General features: G+C 35.7%; 1 protein-coding gene across 9 annotated transcripts in view; it reads right to left on the reverse strand.

The window, feature by feature from the left end:
- The window catches only part of UBR3 (ubiquitin protein ligase E3 component n-recognin 3), a 239,015-nt gene that overhangs the window by 178,027 nt on the left and 48,010 nt on the right, over positions 1 to 12,978 (reverse strand). The gene's annotated exons all lie outside the window — the stretch shown is intronic.

Genomic DNA, 12,978 nt, shown 5'->3' on the forward strand with positions numbered 1-12,978 from the left:
ATTGGCAAGGAGGAAGTTAAACTTCCACTCTTCACAGATGACATGATACTCTATGTGGAAAACCCAAAAGACTCCACCAAAAAAACTGCCAGACTGATACAGGAATTCAACAAGGTTACAGGATATAAAATCAATGTACAGAAATCAGCTGCATTTCTATACACCAATAATGAAGCAGCAGAAAGAGAAATCAAGGAATCGATTGCATTTACAATTGCACCAAAAAACATAAAATACCTAGGAATAAACCTAACAAAAGAGGTGAAAAATCTATACAGATTTTCTTTAACTACAGATAAAGGTTATGAAAGACACTGAAGAAGACAAAAAAAATGGCAAAACATTCCATGCTCATGGATTGGAAGAACATGATACTACCCAAAACAATCTACATATTCAATGCAATCCCTATCAAAATAACACCAGCATTCTTTACAGGCCTAGAACAAACAAACCTAAAATTTGTATGGAATCAGAAAAGGCCCTCAATAGCCAAAGCAATCCTGAAAAAGAAAACCAAAGCTGGAGGCATCACAATTCCAGACCTCAAGCTGTATAACAAAGCTGTAATCATCAAGACATTATGGTACTGGCACAGAAACAGACACATAAATCAATGGAACAGAATAGAGAACCCAGAAATAGACCCACAAATGTATGGCCAACTCATCTTTGATAAAGAAGGAGAGAATATCCAATAGACAAAAGAGTCTCTTCAGCAAGTGGTGTTGTGAAAACTGGACAGCAACATCCAGAAAAAAGAACCTGGACCACTTTCTTACACTGTACCCAAAAATCAACTCAAATGGATGAAAGACCCGGACCCAAGACAGGAAACCATCAAAATCCTAGAGGAGAACACAGGCAACAACCTCTTTGACCTCAGTTGCAGCAACTTCTTGACATGTCTCCGGAGGCAAGGGAAACAAAAGCAAAAATGAACTACTGGGACCTCATCAAGACAAAAAGCTTCTGGGGCGCCTGGGTGGCGCAGTCAGTTAAGCGTCCGACTTCAGCCAGGTCACGATCTCGCGGTCCGTGAGTTCGAGCCCCGCGTCAGGCTCTGGGCTGATGGCTCGGAGCCTGGAGCCTGTTTCCGATTCTGTGTCTCCCTCTCTCTCTGCCCCTCCCCCGTTCATGCTCTGTCTCTCTCTGTCCCAAAAATAAATAAAAAATGTTGAAAAAAAAAAATTTAAAAAAAAAAAAAAAAAAAAAGACAAAAAGCTTCTGCACAGCAAAGGAAACAATCAGCAAAACGAAAAGGCAACTGACAGAATGGGAAAAGATATTGGCAAATGACATATCTGATAAAGGGTTAGTATCCAAAATCCATAAAGAAGTTATCAAACCGAACACCCAAAAAACAAATAATCCAGTGAAGAAACAGGAAAAAGACATGAATAGACACTATTCCAAAGAAGACATCCAGAAGGCTAACAGACACATGAAAAAATGCTCAACATGAATCATCGTCAGGAAATACAAATCAAAACCACAATGAGATACCACCTCACACCTGTCAGAATGGCTAAAATAAAAAACTCAGGCAAAAACAGATGTTGGCAAGGATGCAGAGAAAGAGGAACTCTTTTACACTGCTGCTGGCAATGCAAACTGGTGCAGCCACTCTGGAAAACAGTATGGAGGTTCTTCAACAATTCAAATAGAACTACCCTATGACCCAGCAATTGCACTACTAGGTATCTGTCCAAAGAATACAGGAGTGCTAGGCGGCTGGGTGGCTCGGTCAGTTGGGCATCCGACTTTGGCTCAGGTCAAGATCTCACAGTCCGTGAGTTCGAACCCCACACTGGGCTCTGTGCTGACAGCTCAGAGCCTGGAGACTGCTTCGGATTCTGTGTCTCCCTCTCTCTCTGCCCCTCCCTGGCTCACGCTCTGTCTCTCTCTCCTTCAAAAATAAATAAACATTGAAAAATTAAAAAAAAAAATACGGGAATGCTGTTTTGAAGGGGCACGTGCACCCCAATGTTTATAGCAGCACTATCTATAATAGCCAAAGTATGGAAAAGAGCCCAGATATCCACTGACTGATGAATGGATAAAGAAGATGTGTATTCCATCATAGGTACAATGGAATATTACTCGGCGATCAAAAAGAATGAAATCTTGTCATTTGCAACAACGTGGATGGAAGTGGAGGGTATTATGCTAAGCGAAATTAGTCAGAGAAAGACAAATATCATATGATTTCACTCTTTTGTGGAATTTAAGATACAAAACAGATGAACATAAGGGAAGGGAAGCAAAAATAATATAAAAACAGAGAGGGAGACAAACCGTAAGAGACTCTTAATACAGAGAACAAACTGAGGGTTGGTGGAAGGGTGCTGGGTGGGGGGATGGACTAAATGGGAGAGGGGCATTAAGAAGGACACTTGTTAGGATGAGCACTGGGTGTTATATACAAATGATGAATCACTAAATTCCATCCCGAAATCACTATTACACTAACTTGGATTTAAATTAAAAACAAAAAAATAAAAGATCTGAAACTATAGAACACTTATGAAAGAGATTAAAGAGCACACAAAGAATGGAAAAGCATTCCATGCTCATGGGTTGGAAGAACAAACATTGTTAAAATGTTTATACTACTACCTAAAGCAACCTACGCATTTAATGCAATCCCTATAAAAATACCATCAGCATTTTTCACAGAGCTAGAACAACCAACCCTAAAATTTGTATGGAAGCACAAAAGACCCTGAATAGCCAAAGCTATCCTGAAAAAGAAAAACAAAATAGGAGGTTTCATGATTCCAGATATCAAGCTATATCAGAAAGCTGTGGGCATCAAGACAGTATGGCATTGGCACAAAAACAGACACACAGATCAATGGAACAGAACAGAAACCCAGAAATGGACCCACAGCTATATGGTCAACTAATCATCAATAAAGCAGGAAAGAATACCCAATGAAAAAGGCAGTGTCTTCAACAAATGGGGTTGGGAAAACTGGACAATGACATGCAGAAGAATGAACCTGGACCACTTACTTTCTTACACCATACACAAAAATAAACTCAACATGGATGTAAGACCTAAATGTGAGACAGGAAACCATCAAAATCCTAGAGGATCACACAGGCAGAAACCTCTTTGATTTCAGCCAGAGAGCAACTTCTTACTAGACATGTTGCTGAAGGCAAGGGAAACAAAAGCAAACATGAACTATTGGGACTTCATCAAGATAAAAAGCTTCTGCACAGCTAAAGAAACAATCAACAAAACTAAAAGGCAGCCTAGAATGGGAGAAGATATTTGCAAATGAGTATCTGATAAAGAGTTAGTGTTTAAAATCTACAAAGAACTTATCAAACTCAACACCCAAAAAACAACACAGTTAAGAGAGAGGCAAAAGACATGAACTGACACTTTTTCAAAGATGACATCCAGATGGCTAACAGACACATGAAAAGATGCTCAACATCGCTCTTCATTAGGAAAATACAAATCAAAACCACAATGAGATACCAACTCATACCTGTCAGAATGGCTTAAACTAACAACACAGGAAACAACAGATATTAGCAAGGATGCGGAGAAAGGGGAGCCCCCCCTTACACTGTTGGCAGGAATGCAAACTGGTGCAAGCCACTCCAGAAAACAGCAAGGAGGTTCCTCAGAAAGTTAAAAATAGGGGTGCCTGAATGGCTCAGTCAGTTAAGCCTGTGACATCAGCTCAGGTCATGATCTCATAGCTTGTGAGTCCAAGCCCCACATTGGGCTCTGTGCAGACAGTTCAGAGCCTGGAGCTTACTTCAGATTCTGTGTCTCCATCTCTCTCTGCCCTTCCCCTGCTCACGCTCTGTTTTTCTGTCTTAAAAAATTAATAATAAATAAAATAAAGTAAAGTAAAATAAAATAAAATAAACATTAAAAAAAATAACTTAAAAAAATTTTTTTAAGTTAAAAATAGAACTACCCCAGGATCCAGCAATCATACTATTAGATATTTACCCAAAGGATACAAAAATACAGATTTAAAGGGGTACGCGCATCCCAATGTTAATAGCAGCATTAACAACAATAGCCAAACTATGAAAAGAGCTCAAATGCCCATCAACTGATGAATGGATAAAGAAGATGTGGTGTATAAATACAATGGAATATTACTCAGCCATCAAAAAGAATGAAATCTTGTCATTTGCAACAACGTGGATGGAGCCAGAATGTGTTAGGCAAAACAAATCAAAGGAAGACAAATATCATATGATTTCACTCATACGTGGAATTTAAGAAACAAAACAGATGAGGGAGAGGGGGAGAAAGGGAGAGAGAAAGGGAAACAAACCATAAGAGACTCTTTATAGAGAACAAATGGAGAGTTGATGTTAGGAGGTAGGTGGGGGGATGGGCTAAATGGGTCACAGGTATTAAAGAGGGCACCTGTCATGTTGAGCACTGGGTGTTATATGTAAGTGATGAATCACTAAGTCCTACTCCTGAAACCAATACTGCACTGAAAGTTAAAATTTAAATTAAAAAAAAAAAGAATATACATGGCTAAAAGGAATATTTAACATAGCAGGTTATAAAACTAAAATCCAAAGATCCTGAGGGGCTAGAACAATAAAATGAAATAAAGATTTAAGTAAGCCACTACAATCAGATTGTTTACTTTAAAATCAATTCTACAAATACAAAGCAGAGAGGAAACTCTAACTTGTCAGCTTTAAGTGTTGGGGAGTGAGAGGGTCAATCCTACGCATTTTATTTTTCACCACTGGGCTCCTGTGAACAGTCTAGCACAGCTGCTAGAAGGCTAACAAAAAAAAAAAAAAAAAACCTGAGACCTTAACAAACAGTATGCTTATTGAAAGATAGTCCATGATTGTATACTGAATTAGATCACAGATTTAAAAGGGAGTGAATAGGTTAAAAAAAAAAAAAAAGGTATGTACAGCAGAGAATATTAAATAACTAAAGCTAAATATTTAAAGAGGCATCTTATGGAAGTAAAAACAAACATCTTTCTACAGGAAAAAATAAGAAATGTGTGAAAATTATAGAATTTTGGCACAGTATTGAGAAGAACTTCCTAATAATTAGAGCTATCAAACAAAAGAACAAGTTGCCTCAGAACTAGGTAAACTACCTATCACTCGAAGTGTTTATGAAAAGGCTTACCAACTATCAGGAATGTTGTAAAATCAATTCCTGCACTGGAAAAGAAATACAATAGACATTTCTAAGGCCTTCCCAACCAAGTTTCTATGATTCCCTACCCCACTCTTACACCTCCAAAACTAAAAATAATTTTTTCCCTTACCTATTAATTTATGAAAAGCAACTCTGACTTTCAATTTCAATAATCCTGTTTTTGCTACAGTTTGACAAATTAGTTTTTTAATTGTTCATTTGGATTCTGTCTTGAATAAAGGCAAGAGTATTGAGAACATATTTACATAGTAACTTATTTTGCTGGGTGATTATTTCTCAATTATATAAGAGTAAGAAGAAAAAAGGACTAGAAGTAAAAAAACAAATCAATGGTTATCTCTGGATGGTACAGCTGAAGGTAAATGTTTTCTTTTTTTATACTTTTTTCTATATTTCAATTTTTCATATTTTTACAGTTTCACAGAGGGAAAAGTGTCTTAAATGTTTTCATTTGTATGAACAGCTAAGTACGTCAATGCCACAGAAATTAATGATCTGGTCACTGCACACAGATAAACGGACACTGCTATGGTAATGGCCACAGTGAATATAATCTTTCCTTACAAAGTTATCTTCATCTAAAAGATACTATTTTCTCTGATAAATTCTCTAATTAGACCCATGTACATATATTACAGAGATAATTCTTTTGAACTGAATTATCTGATGGTTATAAATAAATGTAAACAAAAAATACAAATATAAATTTAAAATACTCTGCAAGGTTAAATGTGCTTATTTTCTTTTCAGTGCCATACAACACAAACAACATTTTCTACTCCTATTTCATATGAGCTATACAAAAAAAGAATAAGTAGTAGTAAGTAGCATGAAGAATGTCATGTGTATAAATAGCACTGCTGAGTACATAATGTTCTGTTACTCTAGGGACAGCGGGGACAAATATCTGACACAACTTGTATGAATAATATACTTTAAGTAGACTGCAATATATACCCTCATTCAAATAAAACTTTACAAATAGAAATCTTGCTGCTGTTATAGTTCCAAATCTGTTTCTTCATTTTTAAAACAAAGTGGTTAAGAGTACCTTACCTCTAGAGTCTCTCCAATTCTAAATTCTTAAAACATTTTTAGTTGTTATAATCTCTTCTCTATAGTAGTAATTAAAACATCACTGCTCTCTTCTCATCCTGTCTTTTCATACCATTTGTTAAGTTACAAGAATGAAATCATGAAAAGACTTTGCTCAATAATCTCATGGGCCTGTAGGGTAAGAGTGTAGAAACTCCAATCCTTAAATAATATCCAGGTCTTCATTGAATTTCAAATATAAATACTAAAAGCAAATATACCATGTGTGCCTATGGTTGGAAAAAAAAAATGTAATATAGCTTTAAAAGCCTTAATGAAATTTTGAAATGGCATAAATAGGTATTTGTTCAAGAAAATGTATATCTAGGTACTCTTCTATCACACTCTATCTTATCCCTTCATCAACTTTCTCCTTTACAGAGTTAAAAAAAGAGTTCACAAAGGTAAATATAATTTTTGTTTAATTTATTTGTGAAGTTACTTGACATACAGTGTAGTCTTGACTTGAGGAGTAGATTCCTGTGATTCATCACTTACATACAACACCCAGTGCTCATCCCAACAAGTGCCCTCCTCAATGCCCATCACCCATTTTCCCCTCTCCACCACTCCCCATCAACCCTCAGTTTGTTCTCTGTATTTAAGAGTCTCTCTGGGAATGCAAGCTGGTGCAGCCACTCTGGAAAACAGTATGGAGGTTCCTCAAAAAACTAAAAACTGAACTACCCTACGACCCAGCAATTGCACTACTAGGCATTTACCCAAGGGATACAGGTGTGCTGTTTCGAAGGGACACATGCACCCCCATGTTTATAGCAGCACTATTGCCAATAGCCAAAGTATGGAAAGAGCCCAAATGTCCATCAATGGATGAATGGATAAAGAAGATGTGGTATATATATACAATGGAGTATTACTTGGCAATCAAAAAGAATGAAACCTTGCCATTTGCAACTACGTGGATGGAACTAGAGGATATGATGCGAAGTGAAATTAGAGAAAGACAAAAATCATATGACTTCACTCATATGAGGACTTTAAGAGACAAAACAGATGAACATAAGGGAAGGGAAACAAAAATAATATAAAAACAGGGAGGGGGACAAAGCGTAAGAGACTCATAAATATGGAGAACAAACTGAGGGTTACGGGAGGGGTTGTGGGAGGGTGGATGGGCTAAATGGGTAAGGGGCACTAGAGAATCTACTCCTGAAATCATTGTTGCACTATATGCTAATTTGGATATAAATTTTAAAAAATAAAAAATAAAACAAGTTAATAAAAAATAAATAATTTTTTTTAAAGTCTCTTATGGTCTGCCTCTCTGTAACTTATTTTTTCCTCCCCTTCCCCTATGGTCATCTGTTAAGTTTCTCAAATTCCACATATGAGTGAAATCACATGATATCTGTCTTTCTCTGACTGACTTCTTTCACTTAGCATAATACCCTCCAGTTTCATCCACGTTGCTGCAAATGGCAAGATTTCATTCTTTTTCATCACCTTTTAAAGATATATCTTATAATCGTAAATATAAGCTTTCATTTTCTTGATGTACCACAGTAACTATTACACTTAAGGAAAACTCCTACAAAAGTCATTTCTGATTGCAGTGGTGTTTCATTATCATGTGATAGTTTTTCCAACCAAAAAAAAAAAAAAAAAAAAAAGACTGAATAGATGGAAAAATCTATAATCAATTGTTGGTCTGTTAGTCATTATTTCGGATATCAAGAGAATCCAGGGAAAACAATGGCGGACATCACATCTTGGTTATGGAAGTTTTAAACATGTGTTTACAAATTCTTTGATATCCTCCCTGTAAAGGTGAGATCTATGTTCCCTCCCACTGACTCTGGGCCCACCTTCACAACTCGCAACTAATAAAATGTAGCTGGAAAGGACACTATGTAACTTACAAAGCTAGCTCAGAAAAGGCTGTATAGATTCTGCTCCCCAGCTGCTCAATCTGGGAGAAGCCAGTAACTATGTAACAACGTGAGACCCCCATGCTAGAGAAGCCACAGGTAGTCACTCCAATGAAAAGCCAGCTGAGTTCCCTGGGGACAGTCAGCAATCAACTCCTAGGCCTGTCAGTGACCACCTTAAATCTCTACCACAGCTGAGCCTTAGATGACTACAGTTGCAATGCAGTTTTAGTTGTTGGCTGCAATAACTAACTAGAATTGCATGAGGTAACCCAAGTGAGAAATGCCAAACTATACAGTTCCCAATTTCCCAAGTCATGAAATTGTAAGGAAAAAGAAAAAGAGCAGTTTTAAGCCACAAAGTTTAGGAGAAATTTGCTGCACAGTAATAGTAATTAATCAGCAGTTTATCCGCTTTATAGAAAGAACTCTAAACCAACTAGGCAGAAGGCCTAGAGTCCATTTCCAACTCTACTAACTAGAGCTGAAATTCACTAGCTTGAGTGAACCTGTCATTTCCATGGAATTCAGCTTCTTCATTGATAAGAAAGTTAGGCAAAATGCACTTTAAGGTTTCTTTTAGCTCTAGCATTAGTAATTTTTATAACCACCAAATTGCCCCTTCCTAATTCTCATTTTTGTTTTTGTTGTACTATATGACTTTTCTATTTTTTTGTTTGTTTGTTTGAGACAGAATTCATGTGAGCGGAGGAGAGGCACAGAGAAGAGGAAAGAGAGAATCTTAAGTAGGCTCCATGCTATCAGCGCAGAACCCAATGTGGGGCTCGATCTCACAAACCATGAGATCATGTCCTGAGCCAAGATCAACTTGGATGCTTAACTGACTGAGACACCCAAGAGCCCCTGATTTTTCTGTTTCCAGCTCAAGATTTGAAAATGTGTTCAGAACCAAAAAGCAAAGACCTTGTGGTATACAAATCAATAAAAATAAGTGTTTTTATATAAAAAATTGTGATTATAATCTTAAAATAGGAAATTTCTTGACTTTATCACTAAAACTCTTCTACAATTAGCCCTAAGTAATGATCTTATCTTTACACTTTTCTACATTTTTCATTTTAAGTATGCGTGATTTTTATAATCAGAAAAATATAATCTACTAAAATTTAAGATATGCATATCCTGTGACTTAGCAATTCCACCTTAGAAAACTATTTGCACATCTGCATAAAAAGAAATGTAAGTACTGCACCTTGTAAGAAAAAACTGCAAATTAAAGAAATGATTGGACAAACTGTAGTTTATTCATATTCCAGATTACTGTACAGCAAATGGAAAGAACAGTACTGACAAAGACGGATCTACACAATACATTTTGCAGTAAATAAAAGAAGGCCATAAAATAGCACAACACCTTTTATTTACACACATGCACACACACACATTTCTGTAAACATATGGTTATTTAACTCCATGGAAAAAGGTCTGTCAAGGACATCCAAACTATTAACTGTAGTTACCCAAAGAAGAGCTGGTGCTAGTGAGGATAGAGAAAGGACTTTTACTCTATCTGAACTGCATGGAAAACAACTACAATGTATTTGTGCATTATTTAGGAAATATCTCAATTAAATTTTTAAAAATAAACTTCATTTGTCCATTTGCAGCTATGTAGCTGGAACTAGAGGGTATTATGCTAAGTGCATTTAGTCAGTCAGAGAAAGGCAAATATCATATGACTTCACTGATAAAAGGACTTTAAGATACAAAACAGATGAACATAAGGGCAGGGAAGCAAAAATAATATAAAAACAGGGAGAGGGACAAAACATAAAAGACTCTTATAGAGAACAGAGGTGTGCTGGAGGGGTTAGGGGAGGAGTGGATGGGCTAAACGGGTAAGGGGCTTATGGAATCTATTCCAGAAATCATTGTTGAACCATGTGCTAACTAACTTAAATGTAAATTATAAAAAATAAATAACTAAATAAGCCATTAGGGGTTAGAGAAAGGTATCTTGGTGAATGGCACTCAGTTATATAAATATAAACTAAGCTCTAAATTGAATATTTGGTATATGGGGTAAATTTGCCAAAGAAAATTTGACAGGTAATGTGAAAAAAATAAAATGTGTTTAATAAATAAATATAAAAATAAAAATAAACTTCATTCTTTTAAAACATGCTTTAGCAAACTATTTCCTCTGGAACGATAATAGAAATGTATATAATATGACCCACAACAGCTCAAAAATTCATATATTTGAACCACTTCTCACATGAAGTACTCAGACAAAAACATGTATCAAGAGTCTACGCCTAATCCATGATAGGTACTTTATACGTTATCCCATTTAATCCTAACATAATCACCTTCATTTCTCCAAGAGAAAATGGATGTTCAGAAGTTAAATAACCTGGCAAAAGCAGAGCAAGATTATGAAAGAAAATTCAAACTCAGGTCTTCCTAACTCTAAAGCCCAAGGTTCTCTTAGAGAAAAACTAAAGTAGATAGCCCTTCAATGCACTTCCAGCTAAACAACTCACTTGAAACTCTTTAAGTTTGCAAATGCCCAAATTACCCCATTTTTATGAAAATATAATAAACACATATATTTAGAAAATATATAAACTAAAAAAAAATGTAAATTACAAAAAGTACTTTTAAAGAGATTAAAATTTTAATTATAAAATGTGATTTAAAGGTGAAAAAGTCAGGGGCGCCTGGGTGGCTCAGTAGGTTGAGCGTCCGACTTCAGCTCAGGTCACAATCTCACGGTTCGTGGGTTCGAGCCCTGCGTCAGGCTCTGGGCTGATGGCTCAGAGCCTGGAACCTGCTTCCAATTCTGTGTCTCCCTCTCTCTCTGCCCCTCCCCCGTTCATGCTCTGTCTCTCTCTGTCTCAAAAATAAATAAACATTAAAAAATAATAATAAAAAAATAAAAAAAATAAAGGTGAAAAAGTCTAAAGTACTTTTAACTACATAAGTTAAATATGTATCACATGCTCTAACAGTAATTCTTCTCAGATACTCTTAAAAAATGATGTATTTTGAGGATAGAAGAAATGAAGTATTTTGAAGCTGTCACCATCAAGATGTTTTTAATATGATACACTGACACACAATCATAATCAAGGAACAAAATATTATATATTATTGTAATAAAACCATATCACACACAAAAAGTTGCTGAAACAAAGAATCCAAAAGGAAAGAACAGAGGAACAGAAGATGTAAGGACAGACTAGAAGCAATGGTAATGAACAAAGAAAAGCCATATTCCAAATCCTCTGATACCCCCACAAAAATTACTTCTCTCTCCACCCCCACCCCCCCACACACACACACACATACACAAAAGGATTTCCTTCTAGCACCCTACCATAAAATACAGTGTTATTGTAATGCAGTTATATACAATTAAAATCTCCCCTGGCAGTTTAAAAAGGCAATCTGGAGAGTTTAGGCCAAGACAAAATGACTGTTACTACTTTCCTTAGACAGAGGAAAAGGATCTATGTTGAAGATCAGTTTTCTACATGCCCAGAAATCAAATTCAATTCATGGAAGTAAAGCAGAATTATTAGCATGGCTGTTAGATGCATAACGCTAGGTATGCTAAAATAATATGAAAATTTTATCCCATCATATAACATAAGTATAGGTTTTTATTGTTCTAAATCACATAAAATGTTTAGATTATCTTTAAAAGTGTTCTGTAACATCACTAAACCATTTCATTATGAAACTATTTTCTAAAGTTTCTACTGACAATAGATACAAGTCTCCTTTCCTATCTGGCTGGCTTTAAACCAAAAATGTCCATGCACCCATTCATATCAACTCCTAGTATTCCCAGATCTTGCCTTTTTAGAGGCCATTTTGCCTCCCCATAAAATGCCCTTATGGAAAGAAGAGTAAGTCATTTGAAACCACATGTCTATTATCCAATACTTCCTTCTTTGACATAAGAACAATTAGTATTCCTACCTCCATCACTCCCCTCCACTAGCTTCGAAATGGAATTATTATTATTTTGGTTGGAATAATGAATAATGTTTATATGTACTTTTGAGAATCTATTTTAAATACAAGTTTTCCAATTCATCATTATAGCAATGTTCTTTGTAACTTATCTTTAAAGTTAAAAAAAAACAAAAGTTTTAGCTAACCATTTGCACTATTTTTAATGATTTTAAATTTAATTTTTTTATGATTTTATTTTAACTTATTTAACAGACACATATACAGTGTTCACAATATGCCAGGCACTAGTTTAAGTGCTTTCATATATGAACTCATTCAATCCTCATAATAACTCCTGGCAATAATACTATTATCACCTCCATTTTGCAGAAGAGGAAATTTAGCCATGGAGAAGTTAGGACACTTGCCTAAAGTCATACTACTAATTGGTACAGGAGCCAAAAACAAACCCAGGCACTCTAATTCCAGAGTCAAACTTGTAAACAGCCTATGAAATTGTCTCCCCAATTTGTTGAAAACTCTTTAAAACTGTCCAGAAAGGGACTCCATAAAATGTTGCATTTTGTGAGAGCCTTTTTACAGGGGAAAAATACTACCAGGAAGTTCAAATTATAAGGCATTAAATCAATTACAAGACATCAATAACAGAAATCATGTTTTCAAAAAGGATATTTTTCTTAGTTCATGTGATATTTTCAAATCAAAATGGGTTTTCAAAGAAAAAGTGTATGTTTTAATATAACACAATTTTTAGGTTTTAAATTTTAATCACTGGGGCGCCTGAGTGGCTCAGTTGGTTAAGTATCTGACTTCGACTCATCTCAGGATCTCACAGCTTGTAGGTTCGAGCCTCATGGCTCA

Source organism: Neofelis nebulosa, chromosome 2 (assembly GCF_028018385.1).
Source record: "Neofelis nebulosa isolate mNeoNeb1 chromosome 2, mNeoNeb1.pri, whole genome shotgun sequence".
NCBI classification, from domain to species: Eukaryota; Metazoa; Chordata; class Mammalia; order Carnivora; family Felidae; genus Neofelis; species Neofelis nebulosa.